Raw genomic sequence first — 20,215 nt, 5'->3', positions numbered from 1 at the left:
TTTTATTATTTCTCATTTAATATTTACTTTATTTTGTTAAATTTGTTTGACTTTTTTTTAATGTATTTCAGTTAATTTTGTTTATTACCATTTAATATCAGTTATTGTAATTTGGTTATCATTTACCATCTAATACTTATTGTAAGTTTGTTGTATTTAAAATTATTTTGAAATACCAAATTGTTCGATAACTTTATTAAGTTTGTCACTTATTATCTCTTTTATTATAATCACATATAACGCAAATGTCCAATCTCGTATTATTGTATCGTTTTTTTAATCTTCATCAGCGATTATCGAATGACATTAACTTGAAGTAAATGCAAATCAAAGTACAAGAATTATTATTTGATAAACAAATACATCATTTTCTCATCAATTGTTACTTGATGGCAACAGAAGTGGACATGTTTTTCTAGTGTGTCCAGGGTTTCTACAATGCCCACATCTTATGTCTTGTCTAGATCTTTCTCGAATATCCATATCACAATGAATTTAATTGGATTTTGGACGACCACGTTGCCTCAATAAACTCAGATTTGGTAAAATCGAAAGCCAATCTTGAACCTCATCAGGGTCTTTGTCATTACATATGGGGGGAAACTCAAATTCGTATACCTTAAAAACTTCAGATAGTAGGTATACGAGATCCACAAAATGGTTATAGTCTTGAGGTGTATGCGAGCAAACTGCTATCACATGAGAGCATGGATACTTAAGAGCTTGAAAAAACCCGCAGTCGCACGTTCTGTCCCTTAGATTTACTCTTAACGACACAGTTTCAATCCCTTGAAGAGGTCGCGGCAACTCTGTGACACGAAACATTTCATGCCTTCTAGAGAAGCTTGTTACAGACATTCCATTTGATGCAGAATTTTTTTTCTATAGATCTGCAACTAATCTAGGGTGATAGATATGACCGCCTTGCATCCAGGTTTGAGCTTGTCTCCCGTGCTTCGCAAAAAGCGCCCCCAAACGAAAATATATAGTCTTTACCAAAGCCGCTACTGGTAAGTGACGTGCACCCTTTAAAGTTGAATTGATTGCCTCTGCCAAGTTGGTCGTCATGTGTCCATATCGATATCCACCATCATATGCGTTCGTCCACATTTCTTTATCGATGAGGCTGATGTAATCGTATCCTTCCTCGTTCTTCGCCCGTAAATCTTGAAGCATTGATTCAAACGTTTGAGGAAGTAGTTCGTAACCTGATCAAAAAATGTATAACTTACTAACTTACTTTCTTTGCAAAATTAAAACGATCGAAAGAAAACAAACTATATCAGTTTCACTTACCCATGCACACAATTAATTGACGCTCATCATTCTTCTTGTACCTTCCATGGTAGTTCGTAGCAATGTGTCGGAGACAATACCTATGTTGGACAAAGGGTGGTTGCCACATTGGACCCAAAGACTCCATTACTGCTTTGATCCCAGCTCCGCGATCTGAAATGACACAGATGTTTTCCCTCGTGATAACACATGCACGTAAATTTTAGAGGAAAAAGCCCAAGAATCTGTATCTTCTCCTTCGACAAGAGCAAAAGCAACTGGAAGAATATTGCAATTGCCATCTTGGAAAACTGCCAATAATAAAATTTGCTTGTATTTTCCATACAAGAAAGTCCCGTCGATCTGGACCACAAGCTTGCAGTATTTGACAGCATTAACGCACTGTGGGTAAGTCCAAAAAACCCGGTAGAATTGGCATTGATCGCGGAGAACTTGATCATTATGGTATGCATAGGAGGTTTCGAAGTCCACAATTGTCCCAGGATTCAACCTCCGCCATGAAGTTTGAAAATGGCATTTTATTTTGCCAACCAAGCTCTTTTATAGGAGACAGTGTACCCATACTGCGATTGTATAGCTGAAATCAACACAATAACATCTATATAAGAGCTTGCTTTTACCATGGGCATGATGGCTTGACATATCACTTCAGAGTCCAAGTTAGGATGATCTTGGTTGATCCCTCAAGCACAACATGTGTGAGGACCGTTGTATACTGTTAGTTCCCATCTGTTGTTTTCCTCTTCCTCTTCGATACACGAACCATCCAACTGCATCCGTTTTCGCGTCAGGCACAGTAGCATACATATTTTTCGGTCGTGGAGCGGTTGACTCTGGACTGAATAGAATTATGGATATTATAATTTTTGATAGCCATCATCGCTTCTTTCTTTCTTGAAAACTCCATGCCTAAAGATAACTCACCATTATTTATTGATGAGTAATATCCATAGTCACCGAGATGAGGCATATCCGTAAATTCTGGCCCGTACATTGCATCATAATCAGCTTCATACATGTGTGTTGGAGGGTCAGTTTGTGCCACATTTGCTGGAACTTCATCTACATCATCATCACCATCGGAGTTGAATTGCGGTGATTCTGGGTGAATGAATAGTCCAGTCTCAGCACCATCCGCACCATGCTCACGAAGCGGTTCTTCTGGTGGAGATGATGGTTCCTCCATGCTCTCCACATTTAGGTCGAAGAACCTACTACTGGAACGCCTTTCCCTTGAACTAGAAGGCATATCTGGATTGAGATCGAAAAAGCTCGCAGTCGAATGCCTCCCCCTAGAGCTTGAAGCCATCGTGTCAAATGGAAATTGTACAGATTATTGCGTCGATGGCATCTCCATATTAAGGTCAAAGAAATTTGCAGATGAATGCCTTCCCCTCGAACTGGACGCGATGTTGCCATACGGATTGTTCGTGGACCCATCTCGGTACATATCGAAAGGAGTTGCGGATGAATGTCTCCCCATTGAAGTTGATGTGCCGGCACCATGATGTGGATTTCCCATTATGGCATTAAAATCATTACACATTACTGTAGTCGGGCTGTCAACTTGATCAACTTGTTTAGCTAGCCCATAGTGTGAGCTTAATCGCTGACCCCGAACAACATGCACTTGAACAAACTTTACATACATCTCAATATCGCTGTCTGAATAATTACTTTGAGAATCAGCCATCATTTCAACATCATCATTGTTCGATAGTTCGAACGCTGTATAAATTAATGAGAACAATGATGTTGGAAATCTGTACTGCAACGACGACATTCTTCTACTACTTCCAACATGAACCTTCCTCGAAATCTTCGTTATCAGCTCCTCAAGAGTTATGTTTCTCTTGAATGATATTTTATCACGCTCATTTGATACGAATACAACGCCTGTTTCATCTTCTCGAATTTCTCCATCATAATAATTAATAGCTGAAAGTCGCGTCATTCTTAGAGTTTAAAAATGCAACAATATTATATCTGCAAAAAAACAACTGAAACAAACCTGATTAAATAAATAATATATGACAAAAAATATAACAGAATAATTTTTTACACATAAACGTAAATAATTTAAATAATATAATTTTATATTATTACATGCACTGCAAAAATATTTCGACGTATGCTCACACTTTCTAATTCTACAAACACAGAAATTAATTGAAAACAATTAGTATAATATTTTTTCAAATAATCATATATAACTATAAAATAAATATTATAACAAAATTACCTTATAACGAAAGATCGAGTAAACTTCTGGATCAAATATAAGATGATTGTTGGATGTTATTTACTTATTCAAAGGATTGTTGGTGAGAGAGTTTACGGGAGACGGCTATTTATAGCCGAGAGAGGATGTCTTAAAGCCGAGAAGTTTGAGAAAATAATGCAAGGCGCAGTCCTTGCACCGCGCCTTGCATTATGCATAATTGATATAATTGAATAGCGCGACCCCTACCCTGCGTTATATTTTACGTGGCGTAAGGCGCAGCCCCTGTCCCGTGTCATACACACGTGTATTCATGTCAGCATAAGGCGTGCCTCAGGGGGCGCACTTTAACCCACGTGACGCCAAATCAACGTATAACGCACTACAAGGGGCGCGCCTTACTGCAAAGGGTGTTAAATCGAGAAATATAGTATGACTGGTGCCTGATCAAAAATATTAAATTAAAAAGATGATTTTTCGAAAAAAACGCCGATATTAACTGCGTAATAGCCTTGATTGGTAATCGAACGAAGGCAACGTGGCAAAATAGCTTGCGAGGGTTATTTGCTTGAAAGTCACAGCGCTGACAGAATAACAAAGCCGCTTTCTCGAATCGTGTAATTAGTGTTTTTTGTCAGCCACACGTTGTCCTTTTTGTTTGGTTGCAGCAATTTCATTCCGCCTTTCTCCGCTTCCAAGTTCAAGGCTCTGCTAAACACTCACAGGAAATCCTTCATCTGGTAATTTCTTCCTAATTTAGCTTCTCGCTTGCTCTCCTTTCTTTCATTCCCTCTTACATTACAATCAGAATTTTATTGTTGTCCTTTTTAATAAATAAGTTGCGATTGTTGTCATTATGAATAAATAAACTGCGAGAATTGTTTTCTCCTGAATTACAAATATTGATAATTGTTTTGTCTTCTTTGAGTTTCTATTACTATTGCTTTAACGGTTGAACCATTCAGTTCCAATTATGATGGTAGTATATGTTTACTCGCTGCTCTTTCAATTATTTATCCTATTCTGAATGAATTTAAATTAAACGTTTACAGATTGAATTAGAAGGTTGTATGAAGAGGGGTTTATGCTTTTAGCGCTTCAATTGCTTCTAGCATTATGATTTCTGCAATTAGCTAAAAATTTCTGTTTGTCAAATTTTTTTTTTGGTTGAAAACGAAAAAAGGCCGCCTAACTTCTCGTCTTGTCCTCTATCAGCAGCTCCTCAGCTTCCTTGGGGTACACTTTCAGAAAGTTGGTGTCTTCATGGTGCTTCCACATCTGTTTTGTGATTAAATCTGCTACGCGATTTGCCTCTCTAGGTATATGTTTCAGATTAACTTCCCAGTTTCTTTCAAGTAATTTTCCAATATGCTGCAGAATTGTAAGTTTCCTGTGCTCGATCGATTTGCTCTTGATTCTTCGAAGGAGTGCAATCAAAATCCTGTGTATCTGCTTTTCATTGTATTCTCAAAATTGGAGGTCGTTTCCCTCCCTTTATGTCAATCCAGCCATTGGTTTCTGAAATGCAGAAGGTTTCATTGCAGGTAGGTTGTTTTGGTTACAAGAAACAATGTACTTCAGGTTCAAGGGAGTAAATGAAGACACATCTGAGTGCTCATTTAATGAGTCGAACATTCAGAGATGTCCATTTCTTAATAACATTAACAAACCCACCAACTTTTCATTCTCCCCGCTGAATTTTCCCGCACCTCTAAGTTCTTGTAGTCCATTTAATATCATTTCTTTTTGTAGGATTCCTGCATTGGTTGTGTGTGTGTAGATTCTGAACTGTTAAGTAGTCCTTGCCCTTGAGTTGATTTCGTCTATATCTTTCTGCAGGTACAGGGAGCAAAAGGTCCTATATTTGAAGATGGTCCAAATTTTGATATGGCATTTAAGTTTTTTCATGGGAAGGATGGCGTTGTACCTCTCTCAGGGAGGTCTGATGTTCACTGTGATAGAATCAAACAGGAGCCTACCACCCAATTTAACCCATTAGCTGCGAGAACTGCAACGATCAGTCTGTCAGCTTTTAGTTCAGGAGGTCCATTCAGCTTTGGTCCCATCTGGGATAAATGGAAGAACCAATAAAAGAAACCTGATTCATCTAACAAGCAAGAATCCTGTCAGGTAATCACACATTTTTAAAAGAAAAATGCAATGTTCTACCATAGATGAGTCATTCAAAGAATTTGGCAACAGAAAAAAATGAAGAAATAAATGAAAGTATAATTTGCACAAGACTGCATTTACTAATATCATAAGAACCGAACCACCCTAAATATAACATGTCGTGAGGTCTCAAAATCAACTTTGGAGCAATCCTTAGGAACCTGTGAAAGATTTAGACTTAATATAGTTAAGTATACTTTCTTAGGCTCCATCTTCATTAATTGTAAAATACATTGATGTATTGTGATACCTATTGGATGATGCATTAGATACAAGATAATCACTGCAAACTACACTGATTTTGAGATGTATTGTGATCTTTCAGAAAGGAAATTCATCAAACCATGAAGCATTTGGAAACGAGTGGTTACAAACTGGGAATTGCCCAATTGCAAAATCTTACAGAGCAGTAAGTCACGTCCTACCACTTGTGGCAACAGCTTTTCAGCCCCCACCTGGAATTAAGCTTAGATGTCCCCCTGCTGTAGTTGCTGCAAGGGCTGCCCTATCGCGCACTGCCCTTGTTAAAAACTTACGCCCTCAGCCACTGCCTGCAAAGATGTTTGTAATTGCTCTCTTGGGCATGGCAGCAAACGTTCCTTTGGGTGCTTGGAAGGAGCACACTAAGAAGTTTTCTTTATCATGGTTTGTAGCTGTCCATGCTGCTGTGCCATTCATAGCCATGCTTCGGAAATCTGTCTTAATGCCTAAAACAGCTATGGCCTTGACCATCGGGGCTTCTATCCTAGGGCAGGTTGTTGGCTCAAGAGCTGAAAGACAGCGACTGAAAGCCGTCGCTGAAAGGGAGGAGGCAGCTGAAACAACGATTTTTGCTGCCGTGGCCGAGTGTAATGATCCAAGTCAGGTGGATATTTTCTCTGTAAGTCACTGTGGTAGAGAAGGAACTATACGGGGACCCAATCCAGGCTGGTCGACCATCTGCTTCATCAAACAATGTGTGCTATTGACATCAGTAGATGCATTTAGTGGATTGAGATAATCAAATAAGAACAGTATCCATAATTCATCTTTATGAAATACTTTCCAGTTTTACAGTGGTCAAAGAAAACCTTTTGATTTTAAGTATATATTATGTTACTGAGTCATTGACCATGTCACCGTGTTTGAACAGTGGACTTGTAAGTAGTATTTTATGCACATGGAGAGCAAATTAAGTTCTCGACTTATATGGTTGACAAATACATATATAGTATTAATATAGGATAGTGATAATCATCTCCGGAAAATTAAGGTGAAAATGCATTGTTGAAAATGGCATGTTGAGCGAGATTTTCTCTTCAATAGAATATATATGTATATATGGGGCACGATCTAGTTATATAATGTAAAATTTTTAGTTTTACATAGATTTATGACTAAGTTTTTATAGATTTAAGACCGTTGGATGATTGGAAATAAATGGTTAACAGTAAGATATATGAAGAAATTCACTTGAAAAAAAAGAGTCAATATCAATCATATATTTTCTTTCATCCAATGGTCTGAAGACAAATTTGGGGTTTGGGTTGTGGTAACATGTGTCGATTATGGAGGGTTTGCTAATGCACACCGTTAATAAAACGACGCACATGAGTTTGGGGTAAAATCTGGCACGACACCAACTTCAAAACTGGCCAAAATTATGCTTCAATTTGGCCTTAAATTCGGGCGATCCTGCTTCAATTGAAACAATTTTTCGCTTTGGCTTTATCCGATCTTCAGTTAAAATGCTCGGGGTACCTACAAAATAAAAATCAAGAATAAAAAACATAAAATAAGTGAACAAAAATAACAAAAGAAAATTGAAAACTAATGATTGAAAATAAATTAAAGAAAATAAATTAAAAGAAACAAATTAAAAGAAAACGAAACGGGTTGCCTCCCATAAAGCGATATTGTTTAATGTCGTTAGCTCGATGACCTGATTATTAAAGTGTGGGTTCTTCTAAGTCAATCTCCTCGACTAATCCAATCGGAGCGTGTTCGTAATACAACTTTAATCTCTGGCAGTTTACTTTAAATCGTGCTCCTGAATGATCTTCTATCTCCACTATGCCATGAGGAAAAATCTGATTCACCGTAAATGGTCCTAGCCACTTTGATCGAAGTTTACCATCAAAAAGCTTAAGTTTAGAATTAAATAACAAAACATTTTGATTAACATTATATGATTTAAAGGATATCCTTCGATCGTGAAACTCTTGTCTTTTCTTTAAAAATTTGGCTGCTATCATAAGCGTTTCAGCGGATTTCTACTAATTATTGGATGTGTAGTTTTTTTGCTTCTCTGATTGCTTCCATTTCCAAATTACATTGCTTCATTGCCCAATACGCGCGATGTTCAAGTTCAACTGACAAATGACACGGTTTACCAAAAACAATGTGAAACAGATATATTCCAATCAGTCCTTTATAAGTTATTTTGTATGCCCAAAGTGTGTCGGGTAATTTTAAGCTTCAATCCTTTCGATCTGACAAAATCGCCTTAATTTCGCGATTTGATACTTTCACTTGCCCATTTGTTTGCGGATAGTAAGATGTGGCGATTCTTTGTGTCACGCCAAACTTTTTTCATAAGCGCCTCGATAATGTGATTGATGAATTGAGTTCCTTTGTCACTGATAATCGCCCTTGGTGTGCCAAATCTTGAAAAAAATATTTTTTTTCAAAAAATTCACAATAAGTCTTGTATCATTATTGCAGGTTGTTTTAGCTTCAACCCATTTCGAAACATAGTCAACAATGAATAATATAAGTGTTACCAAAAGATGAAACGAAAGGACCCATATAATCAAGACTTCATACGCCAAAAATTTTGCATATACGGATTGGATTTAAAGGCATTTCATTTCTACGAATCATATTATCTGCTTGTTGACACTTTTCACATGATTTGCAATGAAAATAAGCATATCTAAAAATATTCGGCCAAAAGAAACCACATTCTAAGATCTTGTTAGCAGTGCATTTCGGTTCAAAATGACCGCCACACGAGTACGAATGACAGAGGATTGAGTTCACCTCTTCTTCAGTGAGACAACGTCGGATTACCTTATCGGAGCAGTGCTTCCAAAGATAAGGGTCATCCCAAATGTAAAATTGGGATTCCCTCTTGATTTGATTAATTATCTCTCTTGGTAAGTGTATCAAAATTTTACCTGTGGTTAAGTAATTCACCATGTCGGCAAACGATGGCAAATTCTTTTGTTGCGCCATAATTAAGTGTTTTTCTGGAAATTCTTCTTTAATTGGCGGGTCAGATGATATGATAGGAATTTGGCTCAAGTGATCGGCTACTACTCGCCCATTTTTGTCTTTTATTTCCAAGTTGAACTCTTGAAGGAGTAGAATCCAACGAATTAGCCTCGATTTTGCTTCCTTTTTGCTCATCAGGTACCGTAATGCTGCATGATAAAAAAAATTATTATATTAGTACCCAATAAATATGACCGAAATTTTTTTAAAGCAAATACTATGGCAAGAAGTTATTTTTTGGTTGTAGAGTAGTTTCTTTGAGCTGAGTCTAAGGTACGGGACGCATAAGCAATGACGTGCAGCTCCTTGCCAATATTTTGGTCGATAACCACGCCAACACTAGTGTCAGAGGCATCACACATCATCTCAAATGGATATTCCCAGTTTGGTGGTTGCACAATTGGTGCTGTGATTAGCTTTTCCTTCAATGTGTTCTACGAGTTTTAGACTCCGGATTAAAGTCAAAAGTTTGGTCCTTTTGGAGAAGATTGCATAATAACTGTGTTATCTTCAAAAAGTCCTTAATAAACAGTCGATAAAATCCTGCATGGCCAAGAAAAGAACGTACTTCCCTTACCGTAATGGGTTAAGGGAGTGAGCAAATAGCATCGATATTGACTTTATCTACCGCAATACCGTTAGAAGAAACAATGTGATCTAGAATCAACCATTCATCGACCATGAAATGACATTTTTTGTAGTTTAAAACAAGGTTGTATTCTAGGCACCGCTTTAAAACATTTGATAAATTATAAAGCCATTCGAAAAAAGTATTACCATATACTGTGAAGTCTTCCATGAATACTTCTATATCTTTCTCAAAAAAATCAGAAAAAATATTGAGTATGCAACGTTAAAATGCGGTAGGCACATTGCACAGTCCGAAGGGCATTAATATTCTGAAAGGGCATGTGAATGTCGTCTTTTCTTGATCTTCAGGCACTACCAAGATTTGGAAGAAACCTGAAAATCTATCGAGACAACAATAATGAGTTTTACCAGCTAATCTTTATATTAATTGATCAATAAAAGGTAAAGAAAAGTGATCTTTGCGAGTTAGAGAGTTCAACTTCCTGTAATCTATGCATTCTCGCTACCCATTTTGTACTCTAATTGGAACTAACTTACATTCTGAGTTTCTAATTACCGTATCACCGTTCTTCTTAGGTACAACATGAACCAGATTTACCCAACTACTATATGAGATCGGATAGATGATATCGGTGTCGAGAAGCTTTTGGATTTAATTTTTTACCACTTTCATCATCGGCAGGTTTAATCAACCTTCTCGTGATGGTTTTTCTCCTTCGATGATCTTAATTTTATGCATACAGGTTGAGGGACTCAAACCTTTAATGTCGGCAATGGTCCACCCAATCGCTTCTTTATGTGCACGCAGTACCATTACAAGATCTTCTTCCTCTTCATTGGTTAATTTGTTGGGATAATGCAATAAAATAACCCTAACATTTTACAGTAATGTCAAATTTACTCATATTGTTTTTTTGGAACATTTGTGCACTGAACGTTTATTTTTGGGTCAAAAATAACCCACGATTGATGAAAATTGTCATTCAACTGACGATTAACGCCGGGTTCTGACGAAGCACGCATGCTTAGAGAGGAAAGTTGACGTGAACATCCACGTCATCGAGATCGCTGAGGTGGCACTGCCACATTATTTTTTAAAAAAATTATTATATTTTATGTTATTAATTCACACCATTATTTTTTGGGAACAATGAAAATGGTGAAATGCATGGAAGGGGACTCAAACCTGGATCCCTAGGGTGAATTTCTCATCTTTTTGCCACCAGACAATGCAAATGGTGAAATGCATGGAAGGTTACTCGCTCCTTCTAAAATTGAAAAAAAAAACCCACCTGTCTTTGTTCAAACATTGTCTTATTCTTATTCTTTTTCTTCTTATTCTTCTTCTCCTCCTCTTCCTCCAAACGATGACTCATCTCATATGCACTGTTTTGCATCCCCACCCAAGGATCCACGCCATTTTTGTTCACTTCCAAGTTCTTCAAATTTTCCAAGTTGCACCGCCATATAACATCTTCACCCTCTTTATCATTAAAAAATGGTTCCCCATGAACGATGTTAGTTTCTTCACCTGTTTAGGGTTTCTTTTAATGTCTTCTTATTTCAAAGACAACTCCTAGTTGGGGAATTCTAAACTCTAGTTCCAGTACTTTAAAACGTGATCGAAGAATGACCTGAAGTGAAAACGTTATTGATGAACAACTCGAATGTTTTCTTGAATGGGTACGGACCTTGTTGTTTTGTTTTCAACTTCTTGAACAACTCGTCCACTTGCTTTTATTTCTTCTCTTTCACATGTCTCCCTCTCTCTTTCACCTTAAAAAAAGTTTCCTTATTTTTCATAATTTTCTTTTCCAAACGATGACAATCTTTTAGACTACTCTATTCTGATTATAATGTAAAATAAAAAAGAATATAATTTTTTTTCCTTTTTCTAGTTTTGTTGATCCCTTTGTCTTTCTTGTTATGTTGTTTATGGAACTTGTGTTAACAAAGAACAAAAAGGATAGAGAAGTTAAGACAGGACAATAATTATTGTTCTTTAGTTGTAAAAATGTTACAACTTTGTACAATTTGGTTCTTGTTTGAGTTTCGTTCTTGTTATGTTGTTTGATGAACCTGCATTCACAAAGAACAAAAAAGTGGAAAAGTTAAGACATGACATTGATAAGGATTGATAAGGAAATGAGGATACCTTGAAACTTTCTGGATTACTTCTAAGAGTTGGATATTCATCTCAACTTTCCAGAAGATGTATAAAATCTCTTTCTCCTCGACTTGCTTGTCTTTCTTTATGAATCTCGATGGTAAATGAGGCAATACAACGTATAGAGATGGTGTTGGTTTAGAAATTGGATTCTTTCACTTCCTTTGACTTGTGGCGTCTTATTTTCTTGGAATTCGTCGTCAATTGCTTCACCATTGGCGTCGATTACTTTGTCATTCTTTCAGGGTTTACCGTCAATCTCCTCTCGAACTGGATGTTCAACGATTGTCCCACTTCTCAGAGTGATGACAGTCACATTCTCCCATGGGTTTGCTTTGGTTTGTGAAGGAAGTTTGCCATGTGATTCTAAGCGGCCCACGGTTTGCACCAATTGACTAATCTACTTGTCAATTTCTTGTAAATGTGACTCCGTACGATTCTGAAATTTTTCTTGGGATCGCCCCAATCATTCCACGAGAGACTCAAGTGAACTCTTTCACGATTGATATGACTGCAGTGGAGGCGGCCTCAGTTGGTAAGCTTGATTCGGCCTATGGTTTTGTGCATAGCTGAAATTAGGATGATCTGGCCACCCCGAACTGTATATATTGCTATGGGGATTATAGGGTCTTTGGGGAGGTCCCGAAAAATTACCCATGATATTCACTTGTGTGATTGTTTCATCTTGTAGTGTTAGGAAACAAACAATTGGGTGGTATGGCATCGTATAAATCTCACATACTCTGGTTTATTCATTCTTTTCTGCAACAAGGGAATTAACAATATTAGTTAATTTATTGATTTTATCTTCCAACGAAACCGTACTTACCTCATGAACCCGTCGGTTGGATTCACTCGATGCGCCAAACTGTTGAGAATTGGATGCCATTATCGAAATTAATTCTCTCTCTTGGTTTAGTGTCATGTTGACAAAAGCTCCCCCACTAGCAATGTCGATCATTTTCATTTCTATCGGAAGCAAACCTTCGTAAAAATATTGTAAAAGCGTCTGCTCGAACAATCTGTGTTGCGAACATCTCACACATAACTTCTTAAATTGCTCTCAATATTTGTAAAGTGATTATTCATGATTTTGTTTAATTCTAAGGATACTTCGCCTTAGTTCGCTCACCTTAACTACTGGAAAAAACCTGTCAAGAAAAATATAGTTTAGTTCAACCTAAGTATTGATCGAATTTGATGGTAAATAAAATAATCCTCTTTTCGCATGCCAGATAAAGAAAATGGAAATGATCGTAATTTAATTTGGTCTTCGGATACTCCCTGAGGTTTCATGCTTGAACAGACCAAATGAAATTCGGCTAAGTGCTTGTGCGGACTTTCACTAAGAATGCCATAAATGGTCAAAAGTAAATGTATCAAACCCATCTTGAGTTGAAATGATATATCACCTTGAGGAAAGGTGATGCAAAGTGGTTGTTGTACAACAAGAGCTGTGGCTAGTTCGTGGATGGTTTGATTGCCCATTGGTTTTGGATGTTTTGTGTCATACGTCGAATTTGCAAAAGATGTGAAATCATCATCGATTGGATTGGTGAATTGCGTGGAATCTTTTGAATATTTGTATGTGGCATCAATTGTGTTTTCGAAACTTGCTTGTTCTTGTCATTTTTTTATTTTCTCCCAAAGTGTTTGATCATGAATTCGCCTCACTCGTGCTTCAATTTCTAGATTAAATTTTTCTAATGTGTCCGGATTCTTCTTGGTCATAAATCAAAAACAAGAAAATTAAATCAATAACTTGCCGTAGTCCCCAACAACGACGCCAATTTTGACACGTGTCATTATGATGTCAAAAATAAATAGCTTTAATCCCAATAAAATGAATAACTAGAATCGTGAGAGTAAGGGTCGATCCATAAGGACTAGGAGTTTAACGATTTCCTCGCTTTTAATCTGGCTTAAGGTGTGATTTGTAAAAGAATTTAGAGGGGGATTTTGGAGAATTAAAGTGAAGTAATAAAATTGATTGAAATAAAATAAAATAGTAAATAAAGAAAATAAAATTCAAATGGTAAAAATCATCCTTAGGCTAAAGATTTTGCTCGATTTAAATTGATCCTCGAATTGGATTTTACCTTTGGGCTCATGCCAGTTACAGTAGGGCCCAACCCCTATAACTTGTTTTTCTCTCAAATGAATTGATAATCTAAAATCAATTTTCATATCTCAACTCTTTGTGAGTTAATAACGACAATCGCTTATTAATTCAACACCTTTAAATTATGGAAAACCCGACTCAGATTCTATCGTCTCAATTGAGAATATAACTCGATTTCAGTATCCCTTAGCGGACGCTGCTAAGTGTGTTCAAAGGAAGTTGAATGTGCCACAGACCGATCCTTCCTCCCAACTATTAATCGAAACCAAAATTCAATTCCAACATGCACTTTTTGAAATGAAATTGCATTAATTATAAAAAGAATGGTCGATCCTTGATTTCTGAAAACTGAAAATGTATCCCTTGAGGGTATGAAGCGCTTTTCAATTCTCACGACTTAGAATCAAGTCATTGCTCTAGCCCTTGTCTATAGAAAACTTAGCTAAGCATGGTAGAAACCATACTTAGCATTTTGAAAGAGAAATAAAGTAAATTGAAAATGAAAAGAAAGAAAAACTTTTATAAATCTAAAGCAATAAAGAAACAAGAGTTGAATGAATTCTGAATAAAATCGATGGTTAAAGGCTTACACCAATGGGGTATTTATAGTCCTAAAAAATCTAGAAAATAATATTAAAAAAAGATAATTCCTAAAAATAAAAATAAGATAAATCCTAATTTAGATTTTCTTTTTCTCTAAACCAGTGCTAATTTGGATCTTCTAGAAGCTGCTGACTGTGCCTTCTAGAAGCTGTTGATCATAAGCCACGTCGGCTGCCACATCATCGCCACATCACCTTCCACATCATCTCCATGTCATCACCACGTCAGCTACCACATCAACCACTGATTAGATGCCATGTCAGGTGTGTCATGTCCCAAGTCGTGCCCACTAATCCGACCATAAATCCAGAAAAATAAAAAATTGCACGATTTCATTGTTTTTTGCATAATTTATAGAATTTAATGATTGTATCGAAAATGAATGAAAAGGCCCAAGTTAGCAACTAAAATGATCTAATCAAGGAGTTATTAATCATAAAATAATGTATAATTTAAACACTAATCACCCTATGGTATCAATATTAAGTAATTTTTAGCAAAAGAGAAGTTATTTTTGGTATCTATACTCAAGGGGATATTGATACTTATCTAGAGTGTATCAATACTACATGTAGGGTACCGAGACTATCCATTTGGATGGTTAAATTCAACTTCGTTGAGGCTCGTAAGAGTTCGAGATGACCAGTAATGGTGGGATTTAGTTTGCGAGGGACTTAAACGACTAAAAGTGCCTAGAAACACTCTTAGGAGTAGGTTATGACCGAAGTAACTTTATTAGGTGTAAATCTTACAAGTATATTCGATCGAGTAGCTTGTTGAGTAATTGGGAATGAAGGATTGTTACACAATATGTACTAGCAAGTGGTATAATGAACTAAGAAAAATTTCATAATAGAGGAATCGTGGGATACGTAAACATCGATGAACTGAGGATGCATAAGTCATCCCTCTGACTCAAGGGTGAACTAAGAGAAAGCGTGACGAGAGTAATTCGAGTGTCGTTACCAAGTAATGAACCTGAGTCAAACATTGAGCTAGCAAATAATACAGTAAGTGAACAACATTAACAATAATTTTCGTAAAACTATGAAACACATAGAGACCTCTTTAGAGACATAAATTACTAAAAGGTCTTGAGTATTAAATGACCAGAATAAAACATCTTAATAAACAAACTGATGTAAAAGACTAATAAACCATTGCATAACATTCTAGACGAGAGAACGAGCGAGATAGCAGTTAATGAGAGGACGATCTCACTTAAGTGTGATGAGTTATGCTAGTGTGTAGCTAGGCTACCTTAGTTTCCCTAATGGGGCCTTGATAGTGGTGTATGGCCTTTGGGCACTCAGATATGCATGTATAGGTGTATATACATAGTATAACAGGTATCCTTAAAGCTTGTATTGATGACTATGTTGGACCGAGCTAATGCTTTAGTTGAGCGGGAATTATACCGAAACTATGTGATTATCAAGTTCCCCTCTATGATCTACCTGAAGGCTTTTTGAGAGCATAAGATCATTCAATCATTTAGTTGGAGTTTTACAGAGGCTTTGTGATTACTAAGTTCCCTTATTTGACTAGTATTTGATGGTTATGTGAGACTGAATACTAGTAGTGTGTTATGTGCATTTTAAGAGTCAGTAGTTAACTATTATGGTTAGAGACCTAATAGACGTTTTACTCATTGTGAGGCCCTTAGAAAAGGAGGGAAGCATGAAACTTTTACTATAGTGACAAAATAATTAAATCTTAAGTAGGTAGCACTTGATTGAGATCATGCATGCACCTATTGCTTATTATTATGCCTTATAGCATGTTTATGTTTATAAGACTCATAATGCTGCTTTAAATTAGCGATTATACTACTGGGCTTTGTAAGCTCAACATTTGAATGTTTTTGTTCACAAGTTAGTAGCTTGAGCCATTCGAGGAGTACTATCATATCAAGACATCCAACATCTTTTTCAGAGTATTGTACTGTAGCTTTTAGTGGGCATGTGTATTCATAGAACCCTTACTTATGTATTTGGTCTATCAAAATTTAAGTTGTATTATTTGATTTAAACTATGCGTCACGGAGCTTCGATTTATAAAATATATTTTTATAACTGCTTATTTTTGTACTATATGGTATGTTTTAGATGGAAATGAAAAATATTTTTGAAATTTAGTGGTTGTCCCGACAGTCCAATGTAGCACTTTAGGCCCATTTGGAATTAGGAGGTTACATGTAAAGATTGGTTGTGTATTCCAAGGTTACCCTTTCATCTACCATATCTTTCAAGATGCCATGGCACTCCCCTTGCTGACACAAGGGGTAGACCTCATCCTCGTAGTGCAATGATTTAGCATAGTTAGGAGGGCATTCCAAAACATTTGATTCATGGACAATCAATGATAAAGCTACCCGAGTAACCTCCGATAGTGAAGACTCTTTCCAATTGGATATATGGCTGAAACATGGATCAAATTCGGACACACTTACTTTAAACAATCTCTCCCCTACTTTTAGATCAAAGCTTTCTTCTACTCTGGTTTGACAATTTGTAGTAAATTAAATCAAAGCCTTGTCAAATGAACCTGGGATCAAGGTCCTTTCATCAATAGAGATAAATTCACCCCATTTTCATGCTATATTTCGGAAAGTCATTTGGCTCTATACAAAAGTCGGTACCTTTATAAGAAATCCATGCGCAGCGGCTAAGACACTCAATTTCTTCTGACCAAACTTCTTCCTTTTAAAATCATTTTTCCATAGAGCTTATATTTTTCTTTAAAACTTTATCCCTACTCAATTCATCTTAAAAATGATTAAAACTGCTAACCCACTTAGTTTCATGATTTTCGTCCCTTGAATACCATCCGTGTGCATCATTTTTGCAAGGTCTTTAATCTTCATGAAACTCATACACCACCCTATCAAACTATCTTTAATCTTCATGAAACTTGTACACTTAAAAATATTTTTTTATGAATATCTATTTATATGGATGTATATCCATTATTATTAGATCTCTAATATTCATTTGTATTAGAGTTGTATATTACATCTAGTACTTATGGCTATAAATATAGAGATTAGAGAGAGCATTATATAACTCATATTAAGATGATAATACAATTCTTTCTCTCTATTCTTATATCACTTCTTCGTGTTGTTTTTCTTGTTGCTTTTTTCTTTCTTATTTTATACCACATTTTTTTAACACAACAATCATTTTATCAATTAAAAATATAATATGACTGTGGATTACAAGATCCTACACAATGAAAAATCAAAAACACCAAACACTCAGACCATAATGTTAAAACACCTTAAATGAAAACAATCACAATGGTGAAAAAGCCAATTGCCCAACACGAGACATTAGAGAAAAACAACCCAAAAACAATACTAAAGCCACTTGACTACCCATGCAATGATAACCACTTTGGAATAATATAATCAATCAACCTAAAAATCTTATGGCTGCCACTACAGCAAAACTGTTCTGTAGCGGCATTTTTTGATAAAACGCCACAAAAGTATTACATATAGTAGCGTTTTCAATCCAAACGCCACAAATTGAGACTTTAGCAGCGTTTTTGGTGAAAACGCTGCAATAGAGTATAAATATAGCGGCATTTTTATGGAAAACGCCGCCATAGGATGGTATATAGTGGCGTTTTTTCAACAAACGCCGCAATTAATAATAGTTTTTGCGTCATTTTTAGACAAACGCCACAGAAAGGTTAAATATTAGCGGCGTTTATAGTAAAAATGCCGCAATATAGTAGACATTTAGCGGCGTTTTAGCTAAAATGTCGCAATATAGTGTTAATGTAGTGGCGTTTATACCACAAACGCCGTAATAGAGTGGTAAATTAGCGGCGTTTTTTGTATAAACGCCGCAAAAAACATGTGATATAGTGGTGTTTTTTAAAAACGCCGCAAAATGTTAAATATATTGTCCTCCATTTTCTCCCACCCAAACCCTAAAATCATTTCAACTCTTATTCCCTCACAGTTTCTTCTTTGGTACAACAACGACCCTCACATGATTCCAAGCAACGTCGTCTTTTGTCTATCCCGGTGACTAAATCGGCCCTCTCACCGACGAACTATAACACAATTCCACGGTTTGATCCCTCTTATCACTAATGATCCTTTTCACGATTCAATAGATCCCTTTTGCACGTAAGTCTTTCGGATCCAATCCTAATGAAATCTCTTAATCTTTTCTATTTATCAATTTTTAACGATATAATATACTTTATAGTGAGTTTAAAGAAGTCTTGAGATCTCGTGTATGCTCCCGAAGATTAAATCAGCGAGACCTACATAAGTTATTCACATAAACTTTTCATGAATGGTTAGGCCAGACGGTAAGCAACTAAATCTTACGAAATACTTATAAATAATATATATCTTGTTTGTTCAATGCAAATTAATTCACCATTAATGTGTAATAGGTTTGGAGTGGGAGAGAAGTTAGTGAAGATGTTAAATGGCTTTCTCAAGGTCCGAATAGAATAGTTAAAAGATATAATGTCTTCCTCATTAATGGGTTCAGGTTCCACACGAAATCTCGTGAAAGATTAAGGAGGACACAAAATTGTGGAGTCATAGTTACTTCGTCAACTACAAGTTATGCTACTGTAAGGGACAATAATCCGCAGGACGGAGAGGTCGATTATTATGGAAATCTTACGGACATTATTGAGTTAGATTATTATGGAAAACGAAAGGTTGTGTTGTTTCGGTGTGACTGGGTTGTTGTAAACAGATGCATAAAAATAGATAAATTCGGGTTTACAATGGTTAATTTCTCTCGATTAATTCACACAGGTCAACGTTTGATGGATGAACCATATGTATTTTCTTCTCAAGTGAAACCAGTATTTTATTGTCACGATCCAATGGATGACGGTTGGTATGTTGTGCTCCAAAATACTCCCAGAGACTTGATAGACATCGGGGATGGAAGTAGAGATGACATTGAAATAAGATCAGAATGTTTACCTCTACTACCACAAAACTTAGATGAAACTATCACTAATACAACACAATTTCAATGGGTTCGGGAGGATGTTGATGAAGATATTTATGACACCTGACATTACATAAGAATGTCGTACGATTTTATATCTTCATTTATTTATTTATAATGTTATAACTATTAACATGTTGTCATTCAATATATTCATTACTTAATTCATTTTTTTATTACTCATGTTTGTTTATTATAGATAGCATGCCGAGGAGAAAAATAATTGATTTACGGCTTGTTCGAGCTTCTGAAGATCATGAAGAAAGAAATAACGAGGAATCGAATGCACCTGACTCTTCTGAAGTTCCTGAAACTGTTGAAGAAGAAGTAGAAATTCAAGGTAATCTTCGAAACATTATTTACTATTTTGTTCATTTTCAAAACTGTCATTTAATAATTTATTATATATTTGAAAATGCTGGAACGCGCAAGACTCGAGGACGTACAACTTTGAAGGAATTATACCAACTTCCTCCTGGGCATCGTGTCAAAGTTTCAAGAAATGATGTCGATCAACCTATTGGCCCAGAATCACGTCTTCTAACAGGTTACTTAGGCATAGTTGGACGTAATGTGAATCTGTTACCGATCAATTACGAGTCATGGCGCGAAATGCCTAATAGTAACAAAAACCAGGCGTTGGATTTTGTTAAGGTAATAATGTCATTATTATTATATACTCTATAGAAATTCAATACTAATGTATACTTATGGTGCACACTTATTTGCTGTATAGGAGAAATTTTCTTTAGAGGTCTCTAACGATTATGTTAAACAAGCGTTAGGGAAGA

At 36.1% G+C, this 20,215-nt stretch overlaps 1 pseudogene; it reads left to right on the top strand.

The window, feature by feature from the left end:
- Positions 1-4,928: 4,928 nt before the first annotated feature.
- LOC120187175 lies at positions 4,929-6,697 on the top strand (annotated as a pseudogene).
- The last annotated feature ends 13,518 nt before the right edge of the window (positions 6,698-20,215 follow it).

This window comes from Hibiscus syriacus, unplaced genomic scaffold (assembly GCF_006381635.1).
Source record: "Hibiscus syriacus cultivar Baekdansim isolate YM2019G1 unplaced genomic scaffold, ASM638163v2 tig00113722_pilon, whole genome shotgun sequence".
NCBI lineage: Eukaryota > Viridiplantae > Streptophyta > Magnoliopsida > Malvales > Malvaceae > Hibiscus > Hibiscus syriacus.
This window is presented reverse-complemented; position numbering and strand designations above follow the sequence as displayed.